At 41.6% G+C, this 11,403-nt stretch overlaps 1 long non-coding RNA gene across 1 annotated transcript; it reads left to right on the top strand.

Annotated features, from left to right (window-relative positions):
* Nucleotides 1-208: 208 nt before the first annotated feature.
* Nucleotides 209-1,212, top strand: LOC149829584 (uncharacterized). The gene is made up of 2 exons (XR_016433578.1): nucleotides 209-454; nucleotides 939-1,212. It is a non-coding gene; the product is annotated as an uncharacterized LOC149829584 (long non-coding RNA).
* The last annotated feature ends 10,191 nt before the right edge of the window (nucleotides 1,213-11,403 follow it).

The raw sequence follows: 11,403 nt of genomic DNA, 5'->3' as shown, positions 1-11,403 counted from the left end.
CATGAGACATAAACATATGCTCTGTGGGGCCCACAACAACCGGCTGCCCGTGACGCGGCGGTAGTTCGGCCTACGTGGCAAGAAGGAAAAGACGAAGAGTACTTGGGCTTAGGAGATGCGGAATCCAATAGGGGATTCAAATTTCGTTGATTGAAATCTGGAGAGGGGTAGTGCTTATAAAGTGGGGAAAGGGGTGGGTGGTTACTGGGTAGGAGCTGTCGGAGAGGGAAAACGTTTGGGGGAGCGGTCAGCGAGGACGGGCGGAGCCGTCGGAGTGACGTCTCTTTTGGGGTTACGTATCTTCCCCTTTTTATTCCCCCGTCCTCCGGCGAACCCCGTTCTGCGAGCAATGAAGAGGTCCGGCATCTTCTTTGCCTCTGCTGTCGCTGCGTCGTCCGCGGCGTTCACGTCGTCTGATGACCGTCAGATTCGCGTTCTCAAGCCGTCGGATGAGGTAAGAACCCGTCTTGTTCTTGGTTGACCGGTGAGAGGTCGGAGCTCCGGGCTTTCGTTGTGAGTTCGCCCTTTTGGGTTCCGATTGAGAGAGATTTTCGTTCTCTTTGCGATTTCTGTTGTTGTCCCCTCTTTATTGACCTATTTCGTCCGATTTCTGTTGTTGTCCCCTCTTTGATGGTCTTTTTATTGCGATTTTTTTTTTCGGTTTGTTTTCCTCTGTCTTTTCACCTATTTCGCCCGATTGGCTTTTTTTTTTTGTTTGCTTTTTTTCTGGAAATTTTGATCATTCAATTTTTTTTTCTTTCTTTCTCGTAGCCTATTGACCTATTTCAGCCTGTTTTTTGTTCAAAATTTCTGATCTCTGATTGCCAAAATCCTCTGGATTGAGCTGGCTTTTGGCGGCAAGATGTGGATTTTTCGTAGATCGCCTTGGTTGCGGTTGAGTATTCCAGCGTGTTTCTGACATTTCCCCCCGATTTCAGGCGGCAGCAACTGGAAACGCCTCTCCGTCTGCCTCGAAGAGGAGTCTGGGAGCAGATAAGTTCGCGCCGAGGTTCGACGGCATGAGGTTCATCGAGACCCTCATCACAGCTCACAGATAGCTCTGGGTTTTCGCTCTCCTCTGCCCGTTTGGCTTCTCCTTCTTTGGACCCCTTGGTTCTGTCACGCTGAAGGCGGTGAAAAGCTGCTGGAGCGGTCGAGAAAGGAAGGCATACGGCGTGAGGGTGGAACGAGAGGAAAAAAAAAAATGAAAAAGAGAGAGAAAAAGCCCCTGATATTATCCTTTGGGGCAACCAGTTTTGATAGGGTGTCTGTGTCGCTAGGGTTTCGATTGCTTTCATTTACGTTCTATGTCGCTTGGATTGGTATGATACTTGGGGAATTACGCTAGTCCTTTTTTTTTTCTCTTGTTTTGAAAGTGTTTGATCCTTTGTTGATTCCGATTAAACGGAAAAGGAGTCGTGTCTGTGTTGTAAAAAGCCTGTTGTTGAGTGTTTGTTTGGTTCGTGTAGTTGATGTCCTGATTCCAATGGATCAAAACTTTGTTTTTTAGGTGCGTCAGCGTCGCCCATTCCCATCTGAATTCTCTTAACTAGCCGATGAGTAAATGACTCACCGTGTTTTTTTTTTCATTTTCTTAGGAACTTGGATTCCGCGAGTGATGTGCTTTTGTAAATCAAAAGTTTTCCTATTCCATCTTATGGAAATTCGCAAACGGGCTCTCAAAACCATTTCCGCAAATCCATCTATCGCTCTATGTGACAAACTTTGCGATTGGACCATCGCAAATCTCTTTGGCCATGTTCTATTCAGTATGGTACATCCAAAAGTATGCAAGACAGTTTTAATTTGATCTCAAAGCATAGATCGTACCAAGCGGCTCCCGATTGATCTATAGGCATCTCACTAGGTCCTAATTTGAATCAGCAATCGACAATCATAAACAAGAGAGACTTTTGAATCTGGATATTGTCATCCCTCGGTCTATTGTCATCCCTTAGAAGGATTTTGGGGATTGGGGCGGGCAGGGCAAGATGGGGATCGAGCCGGAAAAAATGTAGGTCCATCCGGTCTCCATCCCTGCGCTGGGATGGATTTTAACCTCCATCCCCATTTCATGCCCTTCATCCCCTGTTCAAACGGGGCGAGGTGGGGCGGGGCTCCGTTTTCCCCCGGTCCACTGTCATCCCTATCTGCCGATGCCTTATCTATGCTCCTTGCCACACCCTCTAGCATTTTATTTTCCTTCTTGTCGGTAGGGATGGCAGTGGGTCGGGGCGGGGGACAAGGTCTCCACCCCCACCCCGCCTCAAGATTTTATCCTCCACCCCCCACCTCCATCCTCGGCGGGGAATGGATTTTATCCTCCATCCCCGCCTTCATCACTGTTTCATGTCCTCCATCCCCGGTTCAAACGGGGATGAGGCAGGGCGGGGCGGGGATATTGCAGGGAAAAGGGGTTGGGGCGGGGATCGGGGACGGGGCGGGGAAAAGTGCACGTCCATCCCCGCCTCCACCCCCGATGGGGATTCAATTTTAACCTTCGTCCCCGCCTCCATCCCGGTTTTTCATACCCTTCATCCCCAGTCCAAACGGGGCGGGGCCTCGCTTTCCCCCGGTCCACTGCCATCCCTACTTGTCGGTCTAAAACTTTTCATACATTAAATTTATAAATCGAATAAACCACACTTGGTCGCTCTGGCTCTTACGGTTGTCATGCCGGTTGTGTAAAATTCGGAAGCAAGGACCTCCGCCCTCGGGGCCTATTCTAGTCATTGGCTTGCACAGAAAGGAGATGCTCATGAGAATCGAACCTAGGCTCCACCCCCACTTGATGGTTTGAGCTGTGCTTAATCAAAGCCCTGCAAATAACCTTGACTAATGCCAGTTTTAGCTTTTCCTGTGAACTTGGTTTTGCCTCGGCTCCAAGAAACCCAATTACTTTGGCCTCTTTTACACGAATTCCTGCGTAATAGCATAAACACTTATCCAACGGGTCTAATTATACAACAACAAACAACAACAACAACTACGCCTTCATCCCAAAACAATTGGGGTCAGCGATATGAACCAAAAAAGAAATTCATTTTGGGTCTTCCACATGAATCCTTTTCCTCCAATCATTTCTATCCAACGCCATGTCCTCGGTGAGGTTCAAAGCATTCATATCCTTTCCTATCATCTCCATCCAAGTCTTCCTAGGCCTACCCCGACCTCTTTTAACTAATATATTTTCCCATTTCTCCAACCTTCTAACTGGAGCATCATTAGGCCTTCGCCGAATATGTCCAAACCACCGTAAACGATTCTCTCGCATCTTATTTTCAATTGGTGCAACACCTACCTTCTTACGTATCTCTTCGTTCCGAATCTTATCTTTTATTGTATTTCCACACATCCATCTAAGCATCCGCATCTCAGCTACACTCATTTTTTGAATATGATGTCTCTTGGCAGCCCAACATTCCGTACCATATAGTAAAGCGGGTCTAATAGTCGTCCTATAAAACTTTCCCTTCAACCGCAATGGCATTCTACGATCGCACAGCACTCCAGTAGCACTTTTCCATTTCATCCTCCCAACCTTTATCCTATGATTTACATCTCCATCAATTTCTCCATACTTTTGAATGATGGATCCCAAATATTTGAAATAATCATTCACCGGTATATCTTGCTCACCAAGCTTCACTACACTCCCATCACTACTTCGTTGCTTACTAAACCGACATTCCATATATTCAGTCTTACTCTTACTCAACTTAAAACCTCTAGCTTCCAATGTCTGTCTCCATAATTCTAACTTAGCATTAACCCCAGTTCTAGACTCATCAATCAAAACAATATCATCAGCAAACAACATACACCACGGTACATTTTCTTGGATTGATCTCGTAAGCTCATCCATCACTATCGCAAATAGGAAAGGGCTTAAAGCAGATCCTTGATGTAACCCAACCGTTATCGGAAAATTGGTTGTCACCCCTCCACAAGTGCGGACATTGGTTACTACTCCTTCATACATATCTTTAATTATACTAATGTACTTGAGAGAAACACCTTTCTTCATCATTGTCCACCAGAGAACGTCCCTAGGTACTCTATCGTATGCCTTCTCTAAATCAATAAAAACCATATGCAAATCTTTGTTCCTCTCTCTATATCTTTCAATAAGTTGTCTAAGAAGATGTATAGCTTCCATAGTTGATCTTCCAGGCATAAAACCAAATTGATTCTCCGATATCATGACAACCTTCCTCAACCTAGACTCAATCACCCTCTCCCAAAGTTTCATAGTATGACTCATGAGTTTTATACCACGATAGTTTGTGCAATCTTGTATATCACCCTTATTCTTATATAAAGGCACCAAAGTACTCTTCCTCCACTCATTAGGCATCTTATTTGTTCGCCAAATCAAGTTAAAAAGATTTGTCAACCATTCTAAACCTTTCTCTCCCAAGCATTTCCAAGCCTCGATAGGTATACCATCTGGGCCAACTGCCCTTCTTGATTTCATTTTCTTCAAAGCCTCTGCAATTTCTTTCTTTTGAATCTTGCGCATGAAGTCACGATTTATCTCATGAAAAGGAATGGAGAAGTCTCCAAGATCTTGAGCATGACTATCATTAAATAGCTTATCAAAATAATCTTTCCATCTTTCCTTAATCTCCTCATCTTTGACTAAAACCCTTTGCGTTTCATCTTTGATACATCTAACCATACCCAAATCCTTCGATTTCCTATCTCTCATCTTTGCAAGCCTATAAATATCCTTCTCGCCTTCTTTGGTATCCAACTTGTCATAAACCTCCTTATATACCTTAGCCCTCGCGTTTCGAACAACTTTTTTAGCTTCCTTCTTTGCTATCATATACTTCTCCAAATTCTCATTATCACGACTCTTACTTAGATTTCTATAACACTCTCTTTTAACCTTAATAGCTAATTTGACATCCTCGTTCCACCATGATGTATCCTTACCTAGTGGTGCACCGCCTTTAGACTCACCCAATACCTCCTTAGCTACTTTTCTCATACCACCCGCTATCTTATTCCACATTGATTCTGAATCCTCCTCGAGACACCAATCAACTTCCTTAACTACCTGCTCTACAAACATTCCTTGTTTAGCTCCTTTCAGTGCCCACCACTTAATTCTAGGATCTATCCTATGTCTATCCCTTTTGCGGCATTGTCTAATTCTAAGATCTAAAATTAAGACTCTATGTTGTGTAGCTACACTTTCTCCTGGTATAACCTTACAATCGATGCAACAACCCCTATCTCTCTTTCTAAGTAGGAAAAAATCTATTTGACTCGTATTAACCCCACTTTTAAATGTTACTAGGTGAGACTCCCTCTTCCTAAACCAAGTGTTTGCTAAGATCATATCATAGGACAAACAAAAATCTAAAATCCTTTCTCCACTTTCATTTCTTTCTCCTATACCATAGCCTCCATGGATATTCTCAAATCCATCCCTACTAATGCCTACATGTCCATTAAGGTCACCGCCGATGAAAAGCTTTTCTCCATAAGATGTCTCTTGTACTACTCCATCTAAATCTTCCCAAAATTGATGCTTAATGGAATCATCTAAACCTACTTGAGGTGCATAAACACTAATAATATTAATAATATCCGTACCTAATACTAATTTAATAAGTAAAATTCTATCACCCTTCCTACGGACCTCAACTACATTATTTATAAACTGACGACTCATAACAATCCCTACTCCATTCCTATTCCTATTTATTCCTGTATACCAAATCTTATATCCCCAAGGTTCTATCACTTTAGCTTTCTCACCTACCCATTTGGTCTCTTGAAGACATAAAATATCAATCTTTCTCCTACACATAACATCTACTAACTCTACCAACTTACCAGTTAAAGACCCTATGTTCCAAGTGGCTAACCTAATTTTATGGTCTTGGACTAACTTCTTTACCCCCACCCGTCCAACAAAGTGAGGGAACCCTTGCCTATTTGACACCACACCCGGGCGCCGGTGTGACGCGTCGCTTCTGGGCGACGACCTAGCAACCCTTGCACATTTATCATTGCCTCCGGGCCTAGAGAGTACAGCGCGTCGCTCAGTAGGGAACGCCCCAACGAAATTCTCATATTGGTTCATTTTCATAGGATATGACAAAGTTTTTATGCTGGCTGTCACAGGCCTACCGCAACCCTCCTCCTTTATCCGGGCTTGGGACCGGCAGTGTATAACTACACGGGTCTAATTATACAAGTCAATAAAAACAAAACTATATACATCGTTTCTTCGAGAGGATCTTGCTAAACAGACATTTAACTCTGTCATTTGCTTGTAAAAAAATTCATTACTTCCTAACCAACCTCCATTATTCAGGATTTCCTAAATATGGTGGACAAGAGGGTGATAACGTTCTACCTTGGGTTAGTGGTATCAGCAAACCATTCACGGACCACAAATAGCACCTGACTTTGTGAGGGAGCAAGAGGAGTATGGCTGGCCGTTGTCCCTCTATTTTGAGGGTCCATTGAAAAAACCAATAGCTTTTAGATTGACCCCTCAAGTAATTGTCTCGTAAGGGACAGTAGTACTTCAAAAACTCAGTAGGCCCATTAAGTTACTGACTAACTTTAAGGGCTGGAAACGAGAAAATGGTAAGAAAAATGACAGTAGGAAAGAAAAAAATAACAACTTTTTTAACTATTACAAATGAGAAAAAAAAAGTTTGGAAACAAAAGTTTTTTTAAAATTCTCATGCAGAGGGGTCTCTCTCACATTTTTTATTTCGTTTTTCTCATGCTAAACAAACAAGTGAAAATTTTTCATTTAAAGAAGTTATCATATCAAAAAGAAAAATTGTCTTTTTCTGGAATATTTTTTCTTGCTTTCTACCCTCGACAGAGAAAAAATGAAGTGTTTTAAAAGACAGGCTTTGTTTTACTTGGTCATTGCGAAGTTGCCAGGAAGCGTCCAAGTTGAGTGGTAGGACGCTTGTGCTTATTGCACATGTAATGCCTTGTTCCCCAATGAACGAATGTGCGTCGTTGCCGTCAACGTCGACGCAGATTGCAGCGTCATCCGTCTCTGGACAATTGGTGCATGTGCACATGCAGCTTCAGCCTCTCTTATTAGAGAGAGAGAGAGAGAGAGACGAACTATAACCATCAACATTACGAAACAGGTTCAACCAACATTGAACCTACCAGATAACCCACCAGGCCCAAGACAAGACAAGGAGCCTCAAAACGAAGGAAAAAAGAAGAAAGAGAAAAGAAAAATGAAAGAGAGAGAGAGAGAGAGAGTCTACCAGGCAATCGGATTGTGTGATGGACAAGAACATGAATCCACTCTCACCATTAATTCAGTTTATTTTACTGGTTAAGATCCGTAATTTTCAATGCAAAAAATTTATGAAAAATATTTTTTTACTGGTTATGCACCTGGCCTGGTTTATCTAATCCTTATTGGACTTGGGTATGGTTTTACATATAGTACATCATGTCAGAGAAGGGTCCGGATCCAATACCAACACCTCTTTAGTTGGATGTGGGTGTGGACCCACCCATTTCTGCCAGCTACTGACCCGTTGACAAGTGCACAACAAGCTGAGCTAACCTAAGCTTGGCTCGGACTTGTCTAACCGAGTTGAACTCCAGCAAGGGCCTATGCTTTATTAATAAGCTTGATTAGACCAATTAAGCAAGGTCATTATGGCATATACACATTTGCTATAGTCGTTTGTGGCTACAAATGCCTCTTTTTTTTTTATTGTTTCATTGATTTTAGTTCTCTTTCATGGAACTAACCTTATTTATGTGATTTTTCATATTTTTCTTAGTGAGAATTGGCTCTTATATCATCCGTTTATAACATGTAGTCAAATTTTTATAAGACTTCAAAAATCAACAGCCTACATCGTGTGATACTTTCTTGGGTCATAAAATCATATTTTTTCTATTCAAAAACTGATTTCGACTTTTATGAATATGTTGAATCCATTTATGAAGTCATACAAGTTTGTAGCAAACAAGCATGCATGTCCTTTATTTATCCTATATGGGTTAATATTTGGTGTTATTGAAGGCAACAAATTATATAGAACTACTTAACTAAAAATCATAAGTTTTAGAATTTATTTTTGTAAATTAAATCTTATGTATGTGGTCAGGAAATGGGTTTTGAATAACATAAGCAGGGTTTTTAAAGGCTTAAAAAATTAACTATCCACAATGCACTAAAATTTTATGACTCAAAAATCATAATTTTTGGATCGAAATAACACAATCCAAGGTTCGATCCTTAGCAAACAACCCTTTCTGAATACATCTATGTGGTCAGATTGAGTTGATAAAGCCTGAACTTATAATTTTCAGCTCAATAGTTTTATATAATTTGATGCCTTCCATAACACTAAATATTAACCGATATATTATGTCTTGCATTTAACACTGTCATTGCACACACGGAATGAAGTGTGTCTATTGGCGCATTGCAGGCACGGTGTGGCTGATGTCGCATGAGGCTGTGCGGCATAAGAGCATGGTACTAGCATGGTGCGGCGGCGTGTGGCACGATGCTGTGTAGCGACATGCGCATCGTAGGGAGTAAGGCATGCATTGAGTGCGCGTAGCAGGTAGCTACGAACAAGCTGAGATGCGCTGCAGTAGTGCGTGTGAGCGAGTGTCATAGGAGGCAGTGCAAGTGCTGTATCGCGCGACAGTAGACTGCGCGATCAAAGGCGCCACACAAATAGCGTGGCAGGAGATATGACGCACGACTTTAGTGTGCGTGATCAGGAGTCACACGAACCCGATGTTGGCTACGCCTCTTGGCAATGCTCATGATGACAATAAACTTCTGCATACTTATAAGTCTGTTGTGACATAACCCGATGTTGGCTACGCCTCTTGGCAAAGGCATTCACTATGGGTCGCAACAGAGGGAACCTCAACCTGATTCATACTCCAATGAGGAAAATCATTTAAACATGAAAGGTATCTCTTCTTTTCAATCTTATATTTACTCAATTTGGATGTGAAAGGTCTCACTTTTTCTATCACAATTTAATGCAATTTGAAAGTTGAAACTTTTTTTTATTTACAACCCGAAAAAACTGCACCCGACAAGAAGATTTGGTCACGTCATACCTACGGTCGTCTTACCGGCAACATAAAACTTTGAGCCTAGGACCCCTGCCCCCGAGGACTATGCTACCTGTTGGCTTGCGCAGAGAGACGATGCCCATGAAAATCAAACCTTGATTGCTCGTCTGTCAGCCAAGGCCCCACCCCACTATGACAAACCCCCTTGGGGCTTTGACAATTGAAACTTGAAACTTAAAACATGTAATTTTAAAATACATTTAGTATTTAAATTCATGCCGCCCTTACTCTTGGTGTGTGTGTGTGTTTTGAAGCATGTGTATACCCCTGTCAGTGTGTGCATCATCACTGTTTGTAAAACCTACATAATATGTTGTTGCCAAGATGATCATCTGGATTATTATATGTTGTTGCCAAGATGATCATCTGGATTATTATATGATAAACTAGCTCGCTATCAAATTGGTGAGGGCTACAAGATGGCACTATGAAAAGGACCCAGTGTGGCTGCAAGCAAGTTAAAGATCTAAAAGAATACTAGGTCTCAACAGATCGGCTAGGGCCAGGTCAGACCTCCACTAGCATTTATTTAGAGTGGACATGTTTAAAGTTTTTACATGTATATAATTTGACCGATCGAGGTTCTAACAGCTATAACTTACTCAAAATATGGTTATGATCAGGTTGTTCTTTGGACCAAGCCATACACATCATCCTATTCAGTTCGACATGTGAAACTTGTTGAAAATTTCTGCATTATTCTGCACTATTCAGATGGCAATCGATGAAGGAGATTTGAAACCCTTTCTGATCTAATCGGTGAGAACGATTCTTGGAGGCATGCAACATGGTGCTTTCTTAGAAATGATAGTTTCCCTACCAGAAATAAATGCGAGTGCAATAGGGTTATGCACAAATTTGCCCTTGGGATATAACCAAGCCTACACCTTCTCGTGCTACACTAACCACCCCTTGCACTGGGTAGGTTAGCCTGCATGACATGGCTAACCTAAACAACTTCGCAATGAGGGAGGGGATAATGAGAAGAAAAACCCACAAGGAAAACAAGAAAACACAGAAATCCCCTTTCACACTTTCTTCTTTCACCTCTTAAAACTGACCTCTTTTGGACCATAAAAAGTAGATGACAGGATCAAATCAAGTCAATGTAACTGGCCCATCATGAGCGGCCACCACCCAAACATGAGTGCCACATGAACAGGCTCTCCCAATGTGCAGACACATTGAGGCTAACCTAAAGGTCACAATGCACAAAGGAATTTCACAAGTAACAAAAGAATTTTGCAAATCACAAAAGAATTTCACAAGACATAAATAGAGTGGTAAGAGGATAGGTCAAAGACCAGACTAGGCCAAACCAAACTGAACCAAATCCAAATCCAAGGCTGAGATTAGGACCAAACCAAACCGAACCAAATCTAAAACCAAAACCAAATCCAAATTAGTAATTAATAATTAAAGTTATTTTGATAGTCCAAAGATCTAACGCCCCTTGAGGGCCTTGCTCTCTAAGGCAACTCTCTTCATTATAAATGCATGGAGTTTTAGATCAATATGGGACTAAACATTTTTTCATAAAGTGAATTTTTCCTTCAAAACACTTTCTAAAAAAGCTAGACAAAAGAAATGGTTATTTTTGTCAAGAACCATGGTTTTAAAGAGGTATATTTTGAACCAAATAACAATAATCCCCCACGTGGGTCAAAATATATGATAAAAGAAAAGTGTGAAGTTGTTCGTAAAAGTCATATGCATAAATGAAGATACCTTTCGGTTTAAACCTACACTTAGTGTAAACAAAATTCGAACAATCTAGAAAACTAAGTAGCAAACTTTGAACTTAGTTCTTAATATAAACTTCTTAGGCCTATTCACACACATACTCTTTTTAGGTTACTATATGTACGTTTATATTCAAACTAGTTGATTGCAGACATCTTACAAACATATTGCACATAATAACAAATGAAGAAATTAGTTGTTGCATCATCTTCCTTGAAGTATGCACTTGCTTCTCCAAGGGTTGATTTTTCACCTCCTCAGACTCCTGAGGATCATTCTCTGATCTCTCTGCATTTGCTTGCACTTTCTCCTTCTAAAGATCCTCTCATGCATTCTCCACCCCAGTCTCATCTTTTTGCTAAGGAACCTTCTTTGCAAAAGGACCCTCACTCTCCTTCTCCTTTGGTTGAGGACCATTAATCTTCTCCACCTCAGATTTGTCATCCTCTCCTTGCTAAGATACATCCTCCTCCTTCCTTCCCACCCTCATGGTGTCCACACTCTCCCTCTCCATCTCACCATCGTCATTGCAGGTGGCTA

The sequence above is a fragment of the Nuphar pumila genome, chromosome 8 (assembly GCF_984573655.1).
Source record: "Nuphar pumila chromosome 8, dmNupPumi1.hap1.1, whole genome shotgun sequence".
Taxonomy (NCBI): Eukaryota; Viridiplantae; Streptophyta; class Magnoliopsida; order Nymphaeales; family Nymphaeaceae; genus Nuphar; species Nuphar pumila.
The sequence above is the reverse complement of the archived record's forward strand: the minus strand, read 5'-3'. Positions and strand labels throughout refer to the sequence as shown.